This window comes from Narcine bancroftii, chromosome 1 (assembly GCF_036971445.1).
Source record: "Narcine bancroftii isolate sNarBan1 chromosome 1, sNarBan1.hap1, whole genome shotgun sequence".
NCBI lineage: Eukaryota > Metazoa > Chordata > Chondrichthyes > Torpediniformes > Narcinidae > Narcine > Narcine bancroftii.
Genome location: NC_091469.1, coordinates 253,653,920 through 253,676,107, shown reverse-complemented (window position 1 = coordinate 253,676,107; position 22,188 = coordinate 253,653,920). Strand labels below are relative to the sequence as shown.

General features: G+C 42.8%; 1 protein-coding gene across 6 annotated transcripts in view; it reads right to left on the bottom strand.

The window, feature by feature from the left end:
- The window catches only part of pdhx (pyruvate dehydrogenase complex component X), a 236,418-nt gene that overhangs the window by 147,045 nt on the left and 67,185 nt on the right, over nucleotides 1–22,188 (bottom strand). The window lies entirely within an intron of this gene.

Genomic DNA, 22,188 nt, shown 5'->3' with positions numbered 1-22,188 from the left:
GTTTTATATCTCTACATATCTTTTTATCGTTATACAGTAAATGCTTTGTGATTCATCGTTAAGAAAGTCAGTGCGAAGTTATGCAAAATATTTATCCTTTTATCAATGAATTAAAGCTACATAAAGCAGCAGTCACAGAGTTGGATTTATTGGATTAAAGAGATCTAAATTTGGAATATCGTAGCTGCTACATCTGGTTGTGTGTCTGTGTATTTTACACTGAGGACTAGAGAACGCTGTTTCGTCGACTTGTTCAATCAGATGACAATAAACTTGACTTGATGACATCACTTACAACCCTGCAATACTTTTTCCAGCAATAATGGAAAAACTGTACTCAAGAAAAGATATGAACATAAAAGAAAGGTAAATAAAGAAAGAAGTACAAACAAGTGAACTGTCCAATAAAGATAAATATTCCATAATAAATAACGTGTAAAGTGAGTCTCTGATTGTGTTTATTGTTGAGGGATCTGATGGTGGAGGGGTAACATCTGTTTCTGAACCTGGTGGTGCGAATCTTGTGACACCTATACCTCTTTCCTGATGAACAGAACATGTCCTGGGTGGTGTGGATCCTTGATGATTGCTGTTGCTCTCCAATGGCAATGCTCCATGCAGATTTTTTCTATGGTAAAAAGTTTATAGCTATGTCCACTACCCTCTGTAGGGATTTCTGCTCAGAGGTATTGGTGCCCTCATACCAGGCTGTGATGCAGCTAGTTAATGCACTTTCCACGACACATCTGTGGAAGTTTACTGAAATTTTCTGATATCATACCAAACCTCTGCAGACTCCTGAGAAAGCAGAGGCCTTGACGCTTTCTTCAACATGACATTTGTGTGTTCGGTCCAGGAAAGATCCTCTGAGATGATTACTCTTGGGAATTTAAATTTGCTTACCCTCTCCATCTCTGATCCCCAAAAGGTAATGGATTGTACACCTCTGGTTTTCCCCTCCTGTAGGAATCAGTTCATTGGTTTTGGTGACATTGAGTGTGAGGCTGTCATTAGCACACCATTCAGCCAAGTGTTCAATCTCCCTCCTGCATGCTGACTCATTGCCGCCATTATATAACCCATTTCTGTGGTATCGTTACCAAATTTGTAGATGGTGCTATTGTTGTACCAAGCCACACTGTCATCGGTGTAAAACGGTTGTGGTACATGTTTGTACCAATGATGTTGGAAGGAAGGAGGAAGTGATCCTGCAGAAGGAGTATAGAGAGTTGGTTAGGGAGCTTAAAAGGACCACTAAGGGGGTAATCTCTGGATTGTTTCCTGTGCCACGTGACAGTGAGGGCAGAAAAGGAATTAGGTGGAGATTAAACGCGTGGCTAAAGGGGTGGAGTAAGAGTCAGGGTTTCAAGTTCTTGGACCACTGTGACCTTTTTTGGGGAAGATGGGACCTATATTGTAATGATGGGTTTCATCTTAATCTCAGAGGGACCAGTCTCCTGGTGGGGGCATTTGCTAGGGCTGTCGGGGAGGGGGGGGTTTAAACTAGTATGGTTGGGGACAGGGTTTCAAGTTAGACAGGACAGCAGGGTGAGGGTTAGTAGGCTAAGGAAAGAGACAAGTTTGAATAATTTGAGGGAGGAAAAGCAGGAAGTAGTAAAAAGATGTTGTAGTGAAAATTGTGAGAATGGAAGAGAGGAGAATATGCACAGGTAGGATGTAGGAGATCTGTGAGTTATATTTATTTTAATGCGAGGAGCGTATTAAGGAACCTGGATGAGCTAAAGGTGTGGATTGACATGTGGCATTAGAATGTTGTGGCCATTAACAAGACGTGGTTGAAGGAAGGTTGTGACTGGCAGTTGATTGTTCCAGGATTTCGCTGCTTTAGATGTGACAGAGTTGGTGGATTAAGAGGGGGAGGTGTGGTATTACTTGTCAGGGAGGATATTACAGCAGTGCTGAGGCAAGGTAGACTGGAGTGCTCGTTAAGGGAGGCAGTGTGGGAAGAGCTGAAAAATAAGAAGGGTGAAGTTACTATTATAGGGGTATATTATAGGCCTCTAAATGGGGGAAAGGGAATAAGAAGAGTAAATGTGCAAGAAAATAAATGAGATGCGCAGGAGAAATAGGGTGGTGTTGGTTGAGGATTTCAATTTTCCAAACACATATTGGGAAACACAGTCAGTAAAAGGGCTGGATGGCTTAGTATTTATGCATTGTGTTCAGGATTGCTTTTTGCAGCAATATGTTGAGATGCCAACTGGAGGGGGAGCGGTGTTAGATCTGTTGTTTGGAAATGCAATGGGGCAGGTGGCAGAGGTAAGCGTTGGAGAGAACTTCGGATCTAGTGATCATGGGTCCATTAGCTTTAGCTTAATGATGGAAAGGGATAGGTCGGGTCCGAGGTTGAAGGTCTTCAAGTGGGGGAAGGCTGGATTTGGAGAAATGAAGGGATTTGCAGAGAGTTGTGTGGGCTGATCTTTTTGCCAGAAAGGATGTAGAGGAAATTTGGGGGGCATTTAGAGGTGAGATTTTGAGAGTACAGGATCTTTATGTTCCAGTCAAGTTGAAGAGGAAGACTAAAGGTTCGAGGGAACCCTTGTTTTCTGGTGAAATTAAGAAGTTGGTTCGGGACAAGAGGGAAGCCTATACCAAATGTAAAAAACAAGGGATTGAGGAGATGTATGGTCGTTACTTAGATTGCAGGAAGAACCTTAAGAGGGAAATTAGAAAGACAAAAAGAAGGTATGAGGAGTCCATAGCTAATAAGGTGAAGGTGAATCCTAAGGGATTTTATAGATATGTGAACAGTAAAAGGAGGGTTAAGGATAGAACAGGTCCACTGGATGATGGGACTGGTGAACTATGTCAGGGACTGTATGAGATGGGAGAAATAATGAACAATTTTTTCTCATCTGTATTCATGAGGGAAAGGGACATACGAGATGAGAGAGGCAAAGGGCTTAGTTATGGAAAGGATAGGGATTAGTAAAGCGAGAGTTTTTGAGCTTCTAGGGTCAATTAAAGTGGATAAGTCTCCTGATCCTGATCGGATTTTTCCCAGGACTTTAAGGGAGGTCAGGGAACAAATAGTGGGGCCACTGACAGTGATTTTTTAAAGATCACTGGAGGAGGGGGTGGTACCACAGGATGGGAGGGTTGCAAATGTTGTTCCATTGTACAAAAAAGGCAGTAGGTGTAGGCCAAGTAATTATCGGCCATTAAGTTTGACTTCGGTGGTGGGGAATGTTATGGAGGGTATTCTTCGAGATAGTATATATGCTTATCTGGATAGGCAGGAATTGATTAGGTGTACCCAGCATGGGTTTGTAAAAGGAAAGTCATGTTTGATTAACCTTGTTGAGTTTTTTGAGGAAGTGACAAAAAAGGTGGATGAAGGTAGTGGTGGATGTGACCTATTTGGATTTTAGTAAGGCTTTTGATAAGGTTCTGCATGGAAGGTTAATAAGGAAGGTTCAATCACTAGGAATTAGTAGAGAGATTGTGACATGGGTTCAGAGGTGGCTGGGAGATAGACAGCAAAGAGTCGGTATGTCAGGTTGGAAGCCTGTGACAAGCGGGGTGCCTCAGCGACCGGTGCTGGGTCCCTTGTTGTTTATCATTTATATTAATGATTTAGAGGAGGGTGTGGTTAACTGGGTAGGCAAATATGCGAATGATACGAAAATAGGGGGAGTGGTGGATAATGAGGTAGATTTTCTTGGTCTATTTGGAAGAGTGGGCTGAAAGATGGCAGATGGAATTCAATGTAGACAAGTGTGAGGTATTGCATTTCGGTAAAAATAACCAGATTAGGACATATACAGTTAAGGGGAGGGCATTGAGGCATGCAGAGGAGCAAAGGGACCCAGGGGTTATGGTACAGAGTTCACTGAAGGTGGATTCCCATGTAGACAGGGTGGTATGCTGGTCTTCATAAATCATAGTATAGAGTATAGGAGCTGGGAGGTGATGCTGCAGCTGTTTAAGGCATTGGTGAGGCCAGGTTTGGAGTACTGTGCTCAGTTCTGATCTCCAAATTATAGAAAGGATATAGATAAGGTGGAGAGAGAGCAGAGAAGATTTTCAAGGATGTTGCCTGGCTTATAGCATCTGGATTTCAGGTAAAGATTAAGGAGACTGGGAGTTTTATTCATTGGAACATAGACAACTGAGAGGGGACTTGATTGTGGTATTTAAAATTATGAAAGGAATAGATAAACATAAACAGACTCTTTCCCCTGAGGACAGGGGAGGTTGGAACAAGAGACCATGAGTTAAGGGAAAAGGGGCAACACTTTAGGAGAAATATTAGAGGTGGGTTTCTCACTCAGCGAGTGGTGGCAGAATGGAATGATCTTCCGAATGAGATAGTTGCATCAGGGTCTCTTCTGTCATTTATTTATTTAGATGTGTACATGGAGGTGAAGGGGTTGGAGGGTTATTGGTGGTGAGCGGGAGGTTTGAGCTAGTGGAGTTGTTCTAGTGAACCAGTACGGATTCGAAAGGCTGATATGGCCTGTTTCTGCTCCGTAAATGGTTATATGGTTATATGATGTGAGTGAGTTCCACAGTGTGACATTGTTAAGTTAGGGTGTTCCACAGTTTGACCTTATTATGTGATTGAGTCCAACATTTTGACCTTGTTATATGGAATAGAGCAAGGGGTTGAGAATTCTCCAATACTGATGGAGATTGTGGAGGAGATATTCCTACTCATCCTCACTGATTGTGGTCTGGAGGTGAGGAAATCTAGGATCTAATTACACAGTGAAGTATTGAGGCCCAGGTCTTGGACTTAGCTGATTAGTTTTGAAGGGATGTTGGTGTTAAATGCAGAACTGTAGTCGATAAAGAGCATCCTGATGTATGCGCTTTTGCAGTCTAGATGCTCAAAGGCTTTGTGTTGAGAAAGTGAGATGGCATCTGCTGTAGACCTTTTACTGTGGTAGGCAAATTGGGACGGATCTATGTCGCCACTCAGACAGGAGGTGATATGCCTCAACACCAGCCTCTCAAAACATTTCATCACTGTGGATGTGAGTGCCACTGGTCGGTAGACATTTAGGCAGGCTACAACACTCTTCTTGGGTATTGGTAGAATTTTTAAAAATTATTTTATTTTGAAAAATTTTAAACCACAGTTACATTTCAATTAATAATGAATTATATTAAAAAAATACATGTGGTATATAAAACCTTAATGCCCCCTCCCTCCCCACCACCCTCCTCCCTCCCATACTATCTCTAACCCCTAAAAAAAAGTAAAAAAAGGAGACTATGAAAAATACATACACAAGTTCAAATCAACCACTGTGAAGCTGAAAATCACCATCAGGACGAGTTATTGAGAGTTATAAATCTTCAAATCAACAAATTGTAAATATGGGCTCCATATTTACACTGGTACAATTGACGTCTGTTTGAAATAAATGAGTACCACACCATGCCGAAGTGAGATGTTGGTCAGCACACGTTTTCAGTACTCGGCAGGGTACTTCATCTGGACCAGATGCTGTCCTTGGATTCACTCTCCCGAAGGCAACCTACATGTCATCCTGACAGCAGAGGATCATGTGGGGATTGGGGGTGTGCAGTTCTTTTAATGATCAAATTCAGCGTAGAAGGCATTGAGTTCATCTGGGAGTAAAGCTTTGTTATCTTCCATTTGGTTTTGTAGCAGGTTATGTCATTTAGTCCCTGCCACAGCTGTCAGGTATCCTTCATTGTTTCCATTCTTGATTGGAATCTCCACTTCAACCAGGAGATGGATTTTCGTAGGTAGTACATGTTTCTTGTGTACTGGAACGCCTGATGTATGATCTGGCTCTCAGTAGGTTCCGGATTTCATTCATCCAGGGCTTCTAATAGGGGAAAATCATGAATGATTTACTGGTCCACTGTTGTTTTGATAAAGTCTGTAACAACTGTCAACAGTTGTACAAGTACGAGAAATGGACTAGACCACTGGAATGCTAAGGTCTGGCATTATGGCACAGTGCATCTGTACCTTCAGAGGGCAATGATAGAAACAATAGCTTTCAATTATAAATGACTTCCGATGTGTTGAAAAGTACCATAGAGTAGTGAATCTGTGGGCAGCACAGATAGTGTGGCAGTTAGTGCAATGCTATTATAGTATCAGTGATCTGAGTTTGAATCCAGTGCTATCTATAAGGAATCTGAACATTCTCCCTGTGACCGCATGAGTTTTCTTAAAGTGCTCGGCTTTCCTCCTATTCTCCAAAACATACGGGGTTTGGTAAGTTCATTGAGAGTAATTAGGTGGCATGGGTTTCAATGGCCAGAATGTAGCATTTAATCTTAAGAAAAAAACCTCGACACTGAAGAGGTATCTTGTCAGATGACTAATGGTCAGGGTTTCAAGAATTGTCCATGAAATGATGGAAAGGTGCAGAGCTTAGAGACTATGAAGCTAGAAGTCTGGACTCCAATACTGCAATGATTAAAAATAAGTTCGTAAAGGCTGAAAGTTCACAGCAAGAGAGACCGAGATAGCTAGTAGAGCTAGATGTTGAAGATATACTGACTTTGAAGGCAATGGGCTGGATTAGTATGTCATGCTACTGGAAATACTTGTTTTTATTTTATAAAATCAGAAGCACAGCACAGTAGCAGGGCCTTCTAACCCAGAAGCCCATGTCGTCCAAGTACACCAATTAATCTACAAACCCCATATGTTTTTGGAGGGCAGGAAGAAATCAGAGCACCCAGATGAAACCCACAGGGTTCACGGGGTGAATGTAAAAACAAAACAGCACTGGATTGAAATCCAGGTCGTGGGTACTGTAATATCATTTCGCAAACCATTATGCTAACCTCGCTGCCCTCTACGCTTGCAAAGATCAAGATTTTAAAACTGTGACATCAAAGTGGAAGTCAGTGTGGTTAGCAAGAGTTACCACAGCTATTGGGAACGAGTTAAAATAAACAGTAGAGTTTGGATGTAGACCATCTTCTGGAGACTTGGAGGCAGACTGGGAGAAGGAAAGCAGTCCAAAGTAACAAATTCAAGCACGTTTTAAGCATCAAACACAAACCTTGTGTTGAACTTCAAGGGGTAAAACACGAAATGCTGCAGACACGGTAGTTGAAGTAAAAGCACAATGCTAGAGAAACTCAGCAGGTCAAACAGTGAACTTTATACAGCAAAGATAAAGATACATTATATTGATAAAGGGTTCAAGCCCAAAACATTGGTAATGTACCTTTGCTATATAAAGTACACCGAGTTTCTCCATCAGTGTGTTTTAACTTTGTGTAGATGTTTGTGTAGAAGAAAACCAACAAGGTCGGGTCAGATACAGCAATGAGCTCTCTGAACCCTTCTCCATTAACAATGGCGTGAAGCAAGGCTGTGTTCTCGCACCAACCCTCTTTTCAATCTTCTTTAGCATGATGCTGAACCAAGCCATGAAAGACCTCAACAATGAAGACGCTGTTTACATCCGGTACCGCACGGATGGCAGTATCTTCAATCTGAGGCGCCTGCAAGCTCACACCAAGACACAAGAGAAACTTGTCCGTAAACTACTCTTTGCAGACGATGCCGCTTTAGTTGCCCATTCAGAGCCAGCTCTTCAGCGCTTGACGTCCTGTTTTGCGGAAACTGCCAAAATGTTTGGCCTGGAAGTCAGCCTGAAGAAAACTGAGGTCCTCTATCAGCCAGCTCCCCACCATGACTACATCTCCATCGGGCACACAAAACTCAAAACGGTCAACCAGTTTACCTATCTCGGCTGCACCATTTCATCAGATGCAAGGATCGACAATGAGATAGACAACAGACTCGCCAAGGCAAATAGCGCCTTTGGAAGACTACACAAAAGAGTCTGGAAAAACAACCAACTGAAAAACCTCACAAAGATAAGCGTATACAGAGCCATTGTCATACCCACACTCCTGTTCGGCTCCGAATCATGGGTCCTCTACCGGCATCACCTACGGCTCCTAGAACGCTTCCACCAGCGTTGTCTCCGCTCCATCCTCAACATTCATTGGAGCGCTTTCATCCCTAACGTCGAAGTACTCGAGATGGCAGAGGTCGACAGCATCGAGTCCACGCTGCTGAAGATCCAGCTGCGCTGGGTGGGTCACGTCTCCAGAATGGAGGACCATCGCCTTCCCAAGATCGTGTTATATGGCGAGCTCTCCACTGGCCACCGTGACAGAGGTGCACCAAAGAAAAGGTACAAGGACTGCCTAAAGAAATCTCTTGGTGCCTGCCACATTGACCACCGCCAGTGGGCTGATATCGCCTCAAACCGTGCATCTTGGCGCCTCACAGTTTGGCGGGCAGCAACCTCCTTTGAAGAAGACCGCAGAGCCCACCTCACTGACAAAAGGCAAAGGAGGAAAAACCCAACACCCAACCCCAACCAACCAATTTTCCCCTGCAACCGCTTCAACCGTGTCTGCCTGTCCCGCATCAGACTTGTCAGCCACAAATGAGCCTGCAGCTGACGTGGACATTTACCCCCTCCATAAATCTTCGTCCGTGAAGCCAAGCCAAAGAGAAGAGAGAAGTTCAAGCTGGTTCTGGGTGCTCAGGGAGATAAGTTTGTGACAGAAACCAAAGACAAAAACCAGTCTTAACTTATATAACTCTATGTAATTTATTCTCCACCACCATCTTGTATCAGTTGAACTGTGTGTCCAGTTTGAGGCATTGAAGTGTTCCAGAGGGAGATAAAGCTCATTTTAGATGTACACCTGAGACAAAGGCAGAGGAGAAATGGATGTTAGACAGTTTTGCAGTTTTATGCAAGGAGACTATCTGTGGCTTCTGAGATCATCTGAGAAAATTATGTTCAGTTCCAATAATGGAGAAGTGAGCCTAATATAATGCTTGTGGTCAAGATAAACCTGGCAATAAGCAGTTAAATTTGTTTCTGCCAAAAATATTGAAATGTCTGTTCTTTAGATTTGAGAGAGAATTTACAAAAGCAATTTACTTACAGTGCTTAACTGTAGCACTACATTCTTATACTCACAAAACAGTGCTATTTGAGGGGCTTCCTCACCAATCTTGCCCTTCAATTCCCAGTCGCAGAAGGACTCTAGACGGTAGTCCATCCCCACAGAGCTTTTGCATTAGATATGCCAAGCCTCAGTGTGCCCCTCAGCTCATATTCCTGGAGCCTGCCATGTGCCAGTTGGCAGCATTCCCTCACTGACATCTCACTGTGCTGGTTGACCAGCAGGTTTCGGGCAGACCATATAACGTCTTTTGCCGAGTGGATGATCTTCTAGCAGCACTGGTTGTCTGTCTCTGCATTCATCCCTGGCAACAGCTGCTAAAGTCTTTAGTTACACTGGTGCTGGAGATGAACTGTAACAAGGACCCTTACATCCTCTCCGTACATTCATATCAAATTCACAGACTGCAAAGAATGGGTGATATTCCATTGGCATACAAAGGAGCTGACCTGAGGACTCCTCTCACAGCCAGCCAGGCCAGATCTTGGTATTTGTTGGCGAGTTCTGGTGATGAAGCAGCTTAATAAATAACGTGTATTTCAGCGTACAAGTTGACTGGAGTACAAGTCGACCCCCATTTTACAGCCTCACTTTATGGTATATCCGGCACACAACTCAACCCCAATTTACTGGATGCTGAAGTTGGCCCATTGACCAGCGTATAAGTCAACCCTCAAAAATCGCGTGGATTGATCTGCTGGGCATTGACTGGAGATGATTGCTATCATGGCGGGTCCATCAATACAACGAAAGAATGAAGTGAGTTTTAAGTTGAAAGTGATAGAAATGGCCAAGAAAACCAACAATTGAGCTGCTGCGAGAAAATTTGATGTATATTAAAAGTTGGTAAGAGATTAGAGGAAGAAAGAAGAGACTTCAAGAAAATTACCATAATGGCAATGTTCATTGAAAAAAGGAATCACTTACTGGCCAGAGTTGGAAAATCACATTGCAGAATGGGTACATGAACAGAGGAAAGATTGGTACATAGTCACCAGAAATAAAATAAGAGCATTTGCACTGCAGTGGGTCAAGTTGCACCTTAAACACAATGATGATTGAGGCTACAGTAGCCTGGTGCAATAGTTTAATGAACAGGAAAAATCTAGTATTACCCCAAAAAACAAAAAAATTGCACATAAACTACCAAAAGATCTTGATCATAAAGTTGTAAGTTTTCATCAGTTTATCATACGAAACCAGCAGAAACACCAGTTTGCATTGGCAAATATTGGAAACAGGGACGAAACCCCCATGAATTTCAATATGATAGGCAATGGAAAGGTGTTAAAATTAGGCAAACCAGAAGTACACAGGCCATGAAAGGGCCAAGTTTATCATGGGGTTATCATGCATTGCCAACAGCACAAAGCTAAGACCCATGGTAATTTTCAAATGCAAAATTAAACGAGAAATGAAATTCCCTGCAGGTATTTTTGTACATTTTCATGAAAAAGGATAAATGGATGAAAATAGTGTAAAACTATGGATAGACAATATGTGGAGCAGGCGGCCAGGGGTTTTACGCAAACAACGGAGTTTGCTGGACTAGGATATGTTTCGTAGCCACTTAACTGAGAACATTAAAAGTAGATTAGCACTACATAATACTTGCACAGCGGTTATCCCGGGTGGTTTGACGTCTATATTGCAACCTCTTGATGTCTGCTTGAACAAGCCATTCAAAGACCATGTGCGCGAAGGGTCAAGTGCTGAAAAGTGTTTACAAAAGGCAGGGCAATGCATACTGCATCACTTGGTGTGCTGTGTAACTTTGTGCTCGAGGCATGGGACAAAGTTAAAGTAGAGACTGTGATTAAATCTTTAAAAAATGCAGTATTTCTTGTTAAATTGATGGCACGGAAGATAATTTATTGTGGGACACTGATGACGAAGCTGAAACCACCTCATCAAATACAGTCTGGGACCCACATGATGACTGTTTAAGCAGTGAGAGTATGGATGTGCTTGTGACCATCTTTGCTTCAGATGATGATAATGAGAATGATTTTGAAGGCTTCTAAATGTGCTGTTTTCAATAAAAATCTCAGTGAAAATCTGTCACAGTCGGGGTTTTTTTTGGTATTTCAAGGGTCGACTTATAAGCCTAATCGGTTTTTCATGGGTCCATTTATATGCCGAATCGGTTTTTCAAGGGTTGTCTTGTATGCCAGATCAGCGCGGATTGGATTTTGAGCTGAACGCAAGGTCTCAAAAGTAAATCTAGCATACAAGTCGACCTCCCTTTTTTTTGAGAGATTTTTTTGGGTATCACAACGACTTATGCGCCGAGATATAGGTAGCTAATCTGTTAAGGACTAGATCTCATGGCATCTACCACAGTGACCTTGTTCTGGAGGATGCAGGCTGAAGAAGCCTGCCTGTGCAACATGAAGTGGTTGGAGGCTTCCTCCACATTTTTCTCCCACATCCTGTGATTTGGGCACCTTCGAGTTGCTAAATGGGCCAGTCCAACTTAAATAGCAATTTGATTCGATAAGATGGCACTCTGCTTTTTCACAGCTGAGGAAGGATTTAGAACAAGTCAATGCTCATGAATTCCCACATAAATCCTGCCACACTCTGTGAAGGCCCTGGTATTTCCTGCTAAAACTCACTTCCTTAATCTCCCGCATTTACGTGTCTGTGCCTGTGACAGATGGAGTGATCGTTAGCCTGAATTCTAACTGGGCTTCACAGCACCAGCAGGAACAGCTACAGCATGCGATTTGAAGAATGCGCCATCAAATAGAGATGGTGTTATTGTTGTACTGAGCCACACAGTCGTAGGTGTAAAGTTTAAATGCCAAACATATTATGAGCCGCAGTGCTCGCCATTTGGGCAAGAGGAAGAAACAGGAGATTTTTAAAAAAACCCTCAACTTAAAAATAACTCAAAGTACCAGCCAAGCACACATACTGAAGAAAATAAAACAATGTAAGACATTATTGTACCTAAGAAATCCAGTGTGTTACACAAAATGTATTATCTATCATGCCACTTTTCAAGACGTGGCATAAACTAGTATAACATTTTAAGGTACAAGCTTATTCAAATGTATTCTGAGTGATGTAATATGTAAGTGTTCAAAAAAATTGTTAATGTAACTACATGTACAATGAGTAAATGACAATGATGTCTCAATTCCGGACAGACTGAACATCTATGCACGGTTTGACGAAAGAACATGTCCTCCAGATGAACAAGCCCCCCGTACAGCCGTGGCTGAGGTGAGGAGAATCCTATCCAAGGTGAACCCACACAAACAGTGGGACCAGACAGCGTACCTGGTCGGGTACTGAAGGACCAATTGACAGAGGTCTTCACTGACATATGCAACAACTCACTGCAGCAGTCCAACATTTGAGCTGTGTTCAAGACAGCCACCATCATCCCAGTACCCAAGAGGGTGACAATAACAGGCCTCAATGACTACTGTCCTGAGGCAGTGACCTCCACCATTATGGAACACTTCAAGCATCTTGTGATTGAGCGCATCAAAGCACACCTCCCAGACATGCTGGACCCATTTCAATTCACCGATAGAAAACCCATTATACAGACAATGCTACAGCGTAACGGATTTGTGTTAAACTTTAATTTAATGTTAAACTACACTTCTTTTATAAAAATGTCTTAGTAAACTAAATTATAGAGTTAAAATATTGTATCTGTATTCTTAGTAGTTAGCTGTGGGTTGGTACAGGGTCACACACAGGTCATTGTACATTTATAGAGAATCACTGCTTTCAGAGAAGAGAGTTTATTCTTGGAGTCCACATCTTGGACAGACAGACAGAGCTAATGGATCTTAATTATTCAAGAACTGCAGAGGAAGCTATCTGTTTTTAATTGAAGCAACTTAAACCTCTTGAACAGAGAGGAGCTCAGAGGCTGTTATGGACATGGAATGGTTTTGAAAAAGGAACAGAATTTTGGTAGAAATAAAACTGATGGTCATGTGGTTTCCAAGAATTGGGACTCACCTCAGTGATGATGTAACAGTCACATGATTTGGAGAAATATATTAGCAAATTCAGACATTTTGTTTTCAGTTTTTGAACTGTTTAGCTTGGAGTTCACAGAAGTCAAAACCCTGTAACATGCAGAGGTTGAACACAGGGTTGAGTCACAGAAACCAGAATTGGTGCTGTTTGTTGTGTATTACTCCTGGGAAAAGGGGAACACAGAATCGGTGGCTTTTGAATTAATGAAGGCCACTTTGCTGCCTCTTTGGAAAAGAAGACAGGATTCTACTGGGTCGATTCTTGTGTTTGGCCACTTCCTTTAACCCTTGTCTGGCTTGTGATTTCATTGTGAAAGAAGATAACCACATTTGTTTAGGTTTGTGAATTCATTGTGGAAGAAAATAGCCACATTCATGTTTTTAAGAGGGCAGATTCTTTGTGTGGAAAGCATAGTTCTGACTAAAGAGGTCTGAAGATATAATGTTTAAAGTGCTTTATAATTATTTCTGAATTGAGAATTTAAGACCTTCAAGCCAGACTAAAATGATGTCGAACTTTTAAAGATTGACTTTTCAGAATGGGACTTTGAATTTTACACACACACAAACACCCACCCACACACACACCCACCCACCCACACACACACCCACCCACCCACCCACACACACACCCACACCCACACTACATTTGCGCAAAGTGGGGTTAAGTGAGTTACGTAAATTTAGAGATAAATAAGAAATGTTATGTTATTAGTAGATTAATAAAAAACTATTATTTTGAATTTGCCATTGTCTGGTGAATTTTCCATTGCTGTTCTTGTATTAGTGTTAACAAAAACCTTTAGTCCCAAACATAATTAAAAGCGTTATTAGTGTGTAACAATAGTCTTGACATTGACTCTGTCCTGGTCTACCTAGAGAATGTTGCCTCATAAGCCAGGCTGATCGACATTTCATATGATCATTCCCCAGAGGTTAGAGGAGAAGCTGTCCTCATTGAGACTCAACACCTTTCTCTGTAATGGATCCTGGACTTCTAAAAGAAAGACCACAGACTGTCTGGGTCAGTAGTAGAACGTTGAGTACCATCATGCTGAACACTGGCACACCTCAGGGCAGCGTGCTCAGCCCACTCCCGTTCACGCTGCTGACCCACGACAGCATCACCAGATTCAGAACCAACAGTGTCATCACGTCAATAGTAGTTGGCCTCGTGAGCCACAATGATAAGTCGCACTACGGAGAAGAGGTGGAAAATCTCGTATAATGGTGCAAGAGTAACAACCGGAGTCTCAACGTGGACAAGACTAATGAGATGATCGTGGACTTCAGGAGGACCAGGAATGACTGCATAAACATCTCTGTAGTAGAGAGAATGGAGATCACAAAGTTCCTTGAAGTTCACTTAACTAGTGACCATTGTGGAAACTCAACATTTCCACACTTGTTAGGAAGGAACAAAAGCGACTCTACTTTTTGAGAAGACTGAGGCAGACAAGGCTACTGGTGACCATTATGTCAACCTTCTATAGGAGCTCTATCGAGAGCACCCTGGCTGGCTACATCACAATGTGGTATGGCTGCTGCAGAGAAATGGATCAGAGGTAAATCCATAGGACTATAAGAGTAGCAGAAAGGATCAATGGAGTCTCCCTCCCTCTCAAAGATGTGATCTATCAGGACTGTTGTCTGAAAAGGACATGCAAAATCACTGAGGACCCCTTCCACTCCGCACACAGGATTATTCAGCTGTTCCTGTTGGGGAAGAGATACAGGAGTATCAGTGACAGCACCACTAGGCTGAGGAACAGCTTCTTCCCACAGGCATTGAGAATGACGAACGACCAAAGGAACTGCTCATAATAACCATCCGAGACTCTCATATGTACAAAACAATATTTATTTATTATAGATGAAATATTTGTCCCGTATGTGTATTGTTTGTCTGTATGCGAGTTACGACTGGTTGTATGCCTGCATGCTTTCTACCAAGGACAAGGTTGTACCGGTACAATCAGATGACAATAAACTTGACATGTCGATCTGACTTGGAAATATTAACTCAGTATAAGCAGGGTACACAGTGGAGATTCATGCATAATGGTAAATTATACTAAAACAATGCTACGAGCAAACAGGATTGTGCAATCTGTGCTCACAGAGTGTGCTGAAGCAATGTGATCTTCAGCAGAATCGATAACCTGGAATGAGACTTTAATTAAGTAAAGCTACAGACAAAGGGCACCTCACCCTGTGAAGGGCAAAAAGAATGAAGTGGGGGTGACTTGATCTGAAAACAAACCAGGATGACAGCAAGTAAAAATATAAATTGCATTATAGAGAAGGACAAAGATGTGAATAATTATGAAAGATCAAGGAGAAAAGCAAACTATCTCCTCGCTTCCTCCCCCCCACCCCGCACCCAAATCTAGATCCCTCAGTTTCTTTTTCTATCTTTCCTTATCAGTCTCTACTGATCCCCATCAGCTGACTCCAGCCTTCCTTCTCCCTCACTCTGCTCCATTTTACCATCATCTCCTTCTTCACCTGGCTCTACCTTTGCCCACCAGCCCCTAACCCACTCCTTTATACTGGCCATCTCCCCTCTCAGTCTTATTCAGGGTTTTGACCTACACTGTTAACTATCCCTTTGCTTCCATTGGCTGAGCTCTTCCAGCAATTTGTACTTCCAGAATACAGCACCTGCATCATCTTGTACATCTTTTCAGGATACAGTGGCATTTATCAAGAAACTGTCTAATAGTTTTGGGGGCTTTTCTCAATACATATTTTATATGTGGGCTGAATAGTGACCATGAATGGTGGAGGAAGCATGTGCGTGTAGAAGGAAGCCATTGAGCGACACCACTACTCTTTATATCTGTAAAGATGTTAGAGCTACAAATATTGGGTGAAAGTAGAAAGCAATAGCAGCATTATACAATACATGGCTCCACGTATGTAACATTGACAATCCCATCCATTACAAATTTAGCTACAGTTAAAACTTTATTTTGTTTCATGCAGTCTAAATTGAAATAAGTAGCTGTATTGATCATCAAAAATTTGCTTGCTTGCTTGCTTTGGCTTGGCTTCGCGGACGAAGATTTATGGAGGGGGTAAAAGTCCACGTCAGCTGCAGGCTCGTTTGGGGCTGACAAGTCTGATGCGGGACAGGCAGACACGGTTGAAGCGGTTGCAGGGGAAAATTGGTTGGTTGGGGTTGGGTGTTGGGTTTTTCCTCCTTTGCCTTTTGTCAGTGAGGTGGGCTCTGCGGTCTTCTTCAAAGGAGGTTGCTGCCCGCCAAACTGTGAGGCGCCAAGATGCACGGTTTGAGGCGATATCAGCCCACTGGCGGTGGTCAATGTGGCAGGCACCAAGAGATTTCTTTAGGCAGTCCTTGTACCTTTTCTTTGGTGCACCTCTGTCACGGTGGCCAGTGGAGAGCTCGCCATATAACACGATCTTGGGAAGGCGATGGTCCTCCATTCTGGAGACGTGACCCACCCAGCGCAGCTGGATCTTCAGCAGCGTGGACTCGATGCTGTCGACCTCTGCCATCTCGAGTACTTCGACGTTAGGGATGAAAGCGCTCCAATGAATGTTGAGGATGGAGCGGAGACAACGCTGGTGGAAGCGTTCTAGGAGCTGTAGGTGATGCCGGTAGAGGACCCATGATGCGGAGCCGAACAGGAGTGTGGGTATGACAACGGCTCTGTATACGCTTATCTTTGTGAGATTTTTCAGTTGGTTGTTTTTCCAGACTCTTTTGTGTAGTCTTCCAAAGGCGCTATTTGCCTTGGCGAGTCTATTGTCTATCTCATTGTCGATCCTTGCATCTGATGAAATGGTGCAGCCGAGATAGGTAAACTGGTTGACCATTTTGAGTTTTGTGTGCCCAATGGAGATGTGGGGGGGATGGTAGTCATGGTGGGGAGCTGGCTGATGGAGGACCTCAGTTTTCTTCAGGCTGACTTCCAGGCCAAACATTTTGGCAGTTTCTGCAAAGCAGGACGTCAAGCGCTGAAGAGCTGGCTCTGAATGGGCAACTAAAGCGGCATCGTCTGCAAAGAGTAGTTCATGGACAAGTTTCTCTTGTGTCTTGGTGTGAGCTTGCAGGCGCCTCAGATTGAAGAGACTGCCATCCGTGCGGTACCGAATGTAAACAGCGTCTTCATTGTTGGGGTCTTTCATGGCTTGGTTCAGCATCATGCTGAAGAAAATTGAAAAGAGGGTTGGTGCGAGAACACAGCCTTGCTTCACGCCATTGTTAAAGGACTCTACATCACCTTTGTTGACCTCACCAAAGCCTTCGACACCGTGAGCAGGAAAGGGCTTTGGCAAATACTAGAGCGCATCGGATGTCCCCCAAAGTTCCTCAACATGATTATCCAACTGCACGAAAACCAACAAGGTCGGGTCAGATACAGCAATGAGCTCTCTGAACCCTTCTCCATTAACAATGGCGTGAAGCAAGGCTGTGTTCTCGCACCAACCCTCTTTTCAATCTTCTTCAGCATGATGCTGAACCAAGCCATGAAAGACCTCAACAATGAAGACGCTGTTTACATCCGGTACCGCACGGATGGCAGTCTCTTCAATCTGAGGCGCCTGCAAGATCACACCAAGACACAAGAGAAACTTGTCCGTGAACTACTCTTTGCAGACGATGCCGCTTTAGTTGCCCATTCAGAGCCAGCTCTTCAGCGCTTGACGTCCTGCTTTGCGGAAACTGCCAAAATGTTTGGCCTGGAAGTCAGCCTGAAGAAGACTGAGGTATTTTTCCTGATGAACCACATCCATAGTTGTTAAATAAGAACCATAAACCCGATTAAACAAAATGTTAAATCATCATTATATACAGGAAAAAATTGAAATAAGATTCTGCTCATGTTTAATTTACAAGATGAAAAAATCTCCATGGTTTGAGGGCAAAGCTCTTATATGTTTTCACTTTATTTCAAAAGAATTCACAAAGGATTACTCAAGTGGACCATTTTTTTCTCGTGCTCTTTAATACAAGAATGGTGATGGCTTTATCAATGTGACAATTAATTTTTCTTCAGTTCCACTACATTTTACTCATCATCTGTGAAAATTCAAAAGCAAGTTAAAGGAGTAACAACTGTAATTCAGTTTATATTAAGCATTTATATTTCATGCACTATTTCCTATTAATCAGTTTAATATTAGAAGAAATATTATTTCTGAATTATTTCCACAATGGCAATTCAGTATAGAGTTATGCATGAATCTCTGTGCCATTCAAAAAAAGTAATTTTAAAATTAATATTTAAAAACATCTAATTCATTTAGGTGAAAATAGATGTTTAATGACAAGAGAGATAGTAGTCATGTCAAGTTTATCGTCATCTGATTACAAAATTACACTTGACAACACAGCATTCACCAATCCTCAGAGCAAAACATGCAGGCATACAACCAGACACAACACACAGTCAATACATATGCAGGATATATTCATAAATATTGTTTCATGAATATCTCAGATGGTTAGTGTGAGCAGTTCCTTTGGTCGTTCACCATTCTCACTGCCCGTGGGAAGAAGCTGTTCCTCAGCCTGGTGGTGTTGGTTCTGATGCTCCTGTATCTCTTCCCCGACGGGAGCAGCTGAAAGCTGCCATGTGCAGGATGGAAGGGATCCTCAATGATTTTGTGCACCCTCTTCAGGCAATGATCTCAGTAGATCACATCGATGGGGCAGGTGGGGGGGGGGAAGGGAGAGTCCTGTGATCCTCTCTGCCACTCTTATGGTCCTGTGGATTGAGCTCCAATCTATTTCCCTGCAGCAACTGTACCACACTGTAATGCAGCCAGCCAGGACACTCTGGATAGAGCTCCTACAGAAGGTTGACAAAATGGTGAACAGTATCCTTGCCCACTTCAGTATTCTCAGGAATTGTAGTCACTGTTGCGTCTTCCTGACAGGTAAAGAGATGTTGTGTGACCATGATCGGTCACTAGTCAAGTGAACTCCAAGGAACCTCATTCTCTACACTACAGAGTTATTGATGTGTAGGGGAGAGTAGTCGCTCCTGGTCCTCCTGAATTCCATGATCATCTCCTTCATCTTGTCCACATTGAGACAGGGGTTGTTACTCTCGCACCGACCATTTCGCAAGATTTTCCACCTCTTCTCCGAAGTGGGACTCATCATTGTTGATGACCCTGTTGGAGCTGGATCTGGCGATGCATTCGTGGGTCAGTAGCGTGAACAGCCCTGAGGTGCACCAGTGGTCAGCATGATGGTGCACAACGTTCTGCACCCGACACCAGGACAGACTATGGGGTTTCTGTCCAGAATCGAGTTAGAGACAAGAGTGTTGAGTCCCAGCAAGGACAGCTTCTCCACCAACCTCCAGGGTATTCAACATCGAGGTGGTTTTGGTATATGAGGTGTCGTTCTCCAGGTGGGTCAGGATGGAGTGAAGCGACAAGGCTATGGCATTGTCTGTTATGTAATAGTTAGGAAAATCAAGCAAAAATATGGAGTTTGAAATATTTTCTTTCTATTCATTCATTCATAAATGAGGTCAGCACTTATTTGCCAACCTAAGAGCCCTTCCACCACTGCAGTGCTTCTGGTAAAGATTATCCCCCAGTGTTTGGCAGGGTGTTCCTCATTAAAGGATTTAAACTCTGCAAAGAGTGGGGGGTGGGGGGAAGCAATATGTTTCCAAATCAGGATGATTACTTCGAGGGAATCTTGCAGATGCTAGAGTTCCCAGGTATCTACTGTTTTTTGCCCTTCTTGGTTGGAGAGATATTGTAGTAGATGGTGTTATTGTCGTACTGAGCCACACAGTCGTAGGTGTAAAGTAAGTAGAGTAGGGGGCTAAGAACACAGCCCTGTGGTGCTCCGGTACTGATTGAGATTGTGGAAGAGAAGTTCTTACCAGTCTTCAGTGATTGTGGTCTGGAGGATCCAATTACACCGTGGGGTGTTAGCCCCCATGTCTTGGAGTTTGCTGCTCAGTTTTGAGGGGATGATGGTGTTAAATGCCGAAATTAATCAATAAAGATAAAGACCATCCTGATATATCCATCTTTGCTGTCCAGGTGTTCTAGGGCTTTGTGTCGAGCCAGTGAGATGGCATTCATTCGACATTTCTGGCTGAATAGTGGACTGGGTTTTCAAAAAGCTAGGACAGGACTTACGAGCTGGATAGACAATAACAATCTAAACAAATATGAATGCCCTTGATTAAATTAGTTACCTGTATTTCAAAATACTTCCAGAAAATGGTCCCCTCTTTTAATCCATCCCCAGAGGCACCTGTACACATTCTATCCATTTAATCAGGCCTGAGAATAAAACGCCGTTTCACACACCACAGCACTGTAGTGGCCAACCCTGTTGTAATCGCAAGAATGAGGCTTCACACCAGAGCTATTTATTTGAATAGAAATTCTTTGCATAATTCATGAAATATTTAATGAAGGCATCAATTAGCAGTCATGGAATGATAATGAGGGATATTTTAAGCATTGATTAGAGAGCTGAAGAACACCTCCCACATGAGATCTGCTTTGGGCAACTTGCAGTATTACACCCTTCATCCTGCAAACTTCCTGTTGCAAAAAAAATCAGAGAACTTTACATCACAGGAGGTGGCCACATTTGGTTCAGAACACCTCAGTCAGTTCTTTGAAGACTTTATCTGCATCTCAAGAATAAATTTTGCAGGTGGAAGATTGAAAGCACCTAATGACAAGGAGACTTAACTATGAGTTGCAGTTTAACTGACTTTATTGCACCCAATTTCCAAATCTTTTTCTTTGAGTAGTTGGGTTAGTTTACAATTTGCATTTAAATTACAGATTCAGACCCTTTCCCCAATTATAAAGCTCATGTGCAGAGAGTAATTTACTGCAGCTAAAATAGGTAATGTATTTGAAATTATTACCTACAAAATTAGTATTATTTAAAAAATGACTTTATTAATCAGCTGAAATTGAAATTATTTAGAATCAATTCCAGCTTATCAATTTAAATATATAGCACAGTAACAGGCCCTTACAGCCTAGGAGCCTGTGCTGCCCCAACTACACCCAATTGACTGACAACCTCCATACATTTTTTGAACAGTGGGAGGAAACCAGAACACCTGCAGGAAACCCACACGGACACAGGGAGAACGTACAACCTCCTTACAGAGAGCGCTGAATTCAAACCTGGGTTGCCTGTGCTGTAACAGTGTGGCGCTAACTGTTATACTAGCCATGCTGCCCCTTGGAATGGTGATGAATGCAACTCAGAATATCATGCAAACTTCCTTCCTCTGCATGGATTCCATCCACATCTCTTGCTGCCTAGGAAAGGTAGCCAACATAATGAAGAACCAATCACATCCTGGACCCACTCTCTTCTCCCTCCTCCCATCGGGGAGAAGGCTCAAAATTGTAAAATCAATAAAGATAGTTTGGCCTAAAATCTGTGCAACCCAACTGGCTGGAGTGTTCACAGACATCTTCAATCACCCACTGCTGCAGTCAGAGGTTCCCACCTGCCTCAGTGAGTATCACTCAGTAGCACTCACATCTACTGTCATAAAATGCGTTGAGAGGTTGGTCATGGCCAGAATTAACTCATATCTAAGAAACGACTGCAATTTACAAACAGCCCATAATCATTCCACACCAGATTCAATCTCACTGGCTCTCCACAGCTGTGGATCACCTGTACAACAGCATTATCTACCTCAGGCTGCTTTTCATCAATTATAGTTCAGCTTTCTGCACCCTCATCCTTCAAAACCTCCTTCAAGTTTCAAAACCCAGACCTTTGTAACTCCCTCTGGAACTGGATCTCTGGCTTCATCACTGGAAGACTACAACAGATGTGGATCAATTGGTAACAACCTCTACAACTTACTGACAATCAACAAAGACGCACCTCAGAATTTTCCTGTTAGAGTTGTGAAGAACTTAAACCCAACTTAGCTGTTTTCAGACTTAAACTATATCTGTTTGGCTTCAGCAAGTAAGAACTTTGCTATACATTGTATAGCAGATATCAAGGTTCCTTTTCAAATGAACAAAAGTTGGAGTGAGAGTATGCAAGAGTGGGCCAGTTTAAGCAGGTGAGAGGTATAATCGGAGAAGACATTGTGTAAGTGGGCCAGAATTAGAGTGGGAAGTTGCGGCTTTGGTTCAAGAGGCTTTGACGAGAAGAATAAGAGATGAAGTCAAGAATCTAGTGAGAGTTTGTTGTCACAATGGCAACAGGGTTACTGGA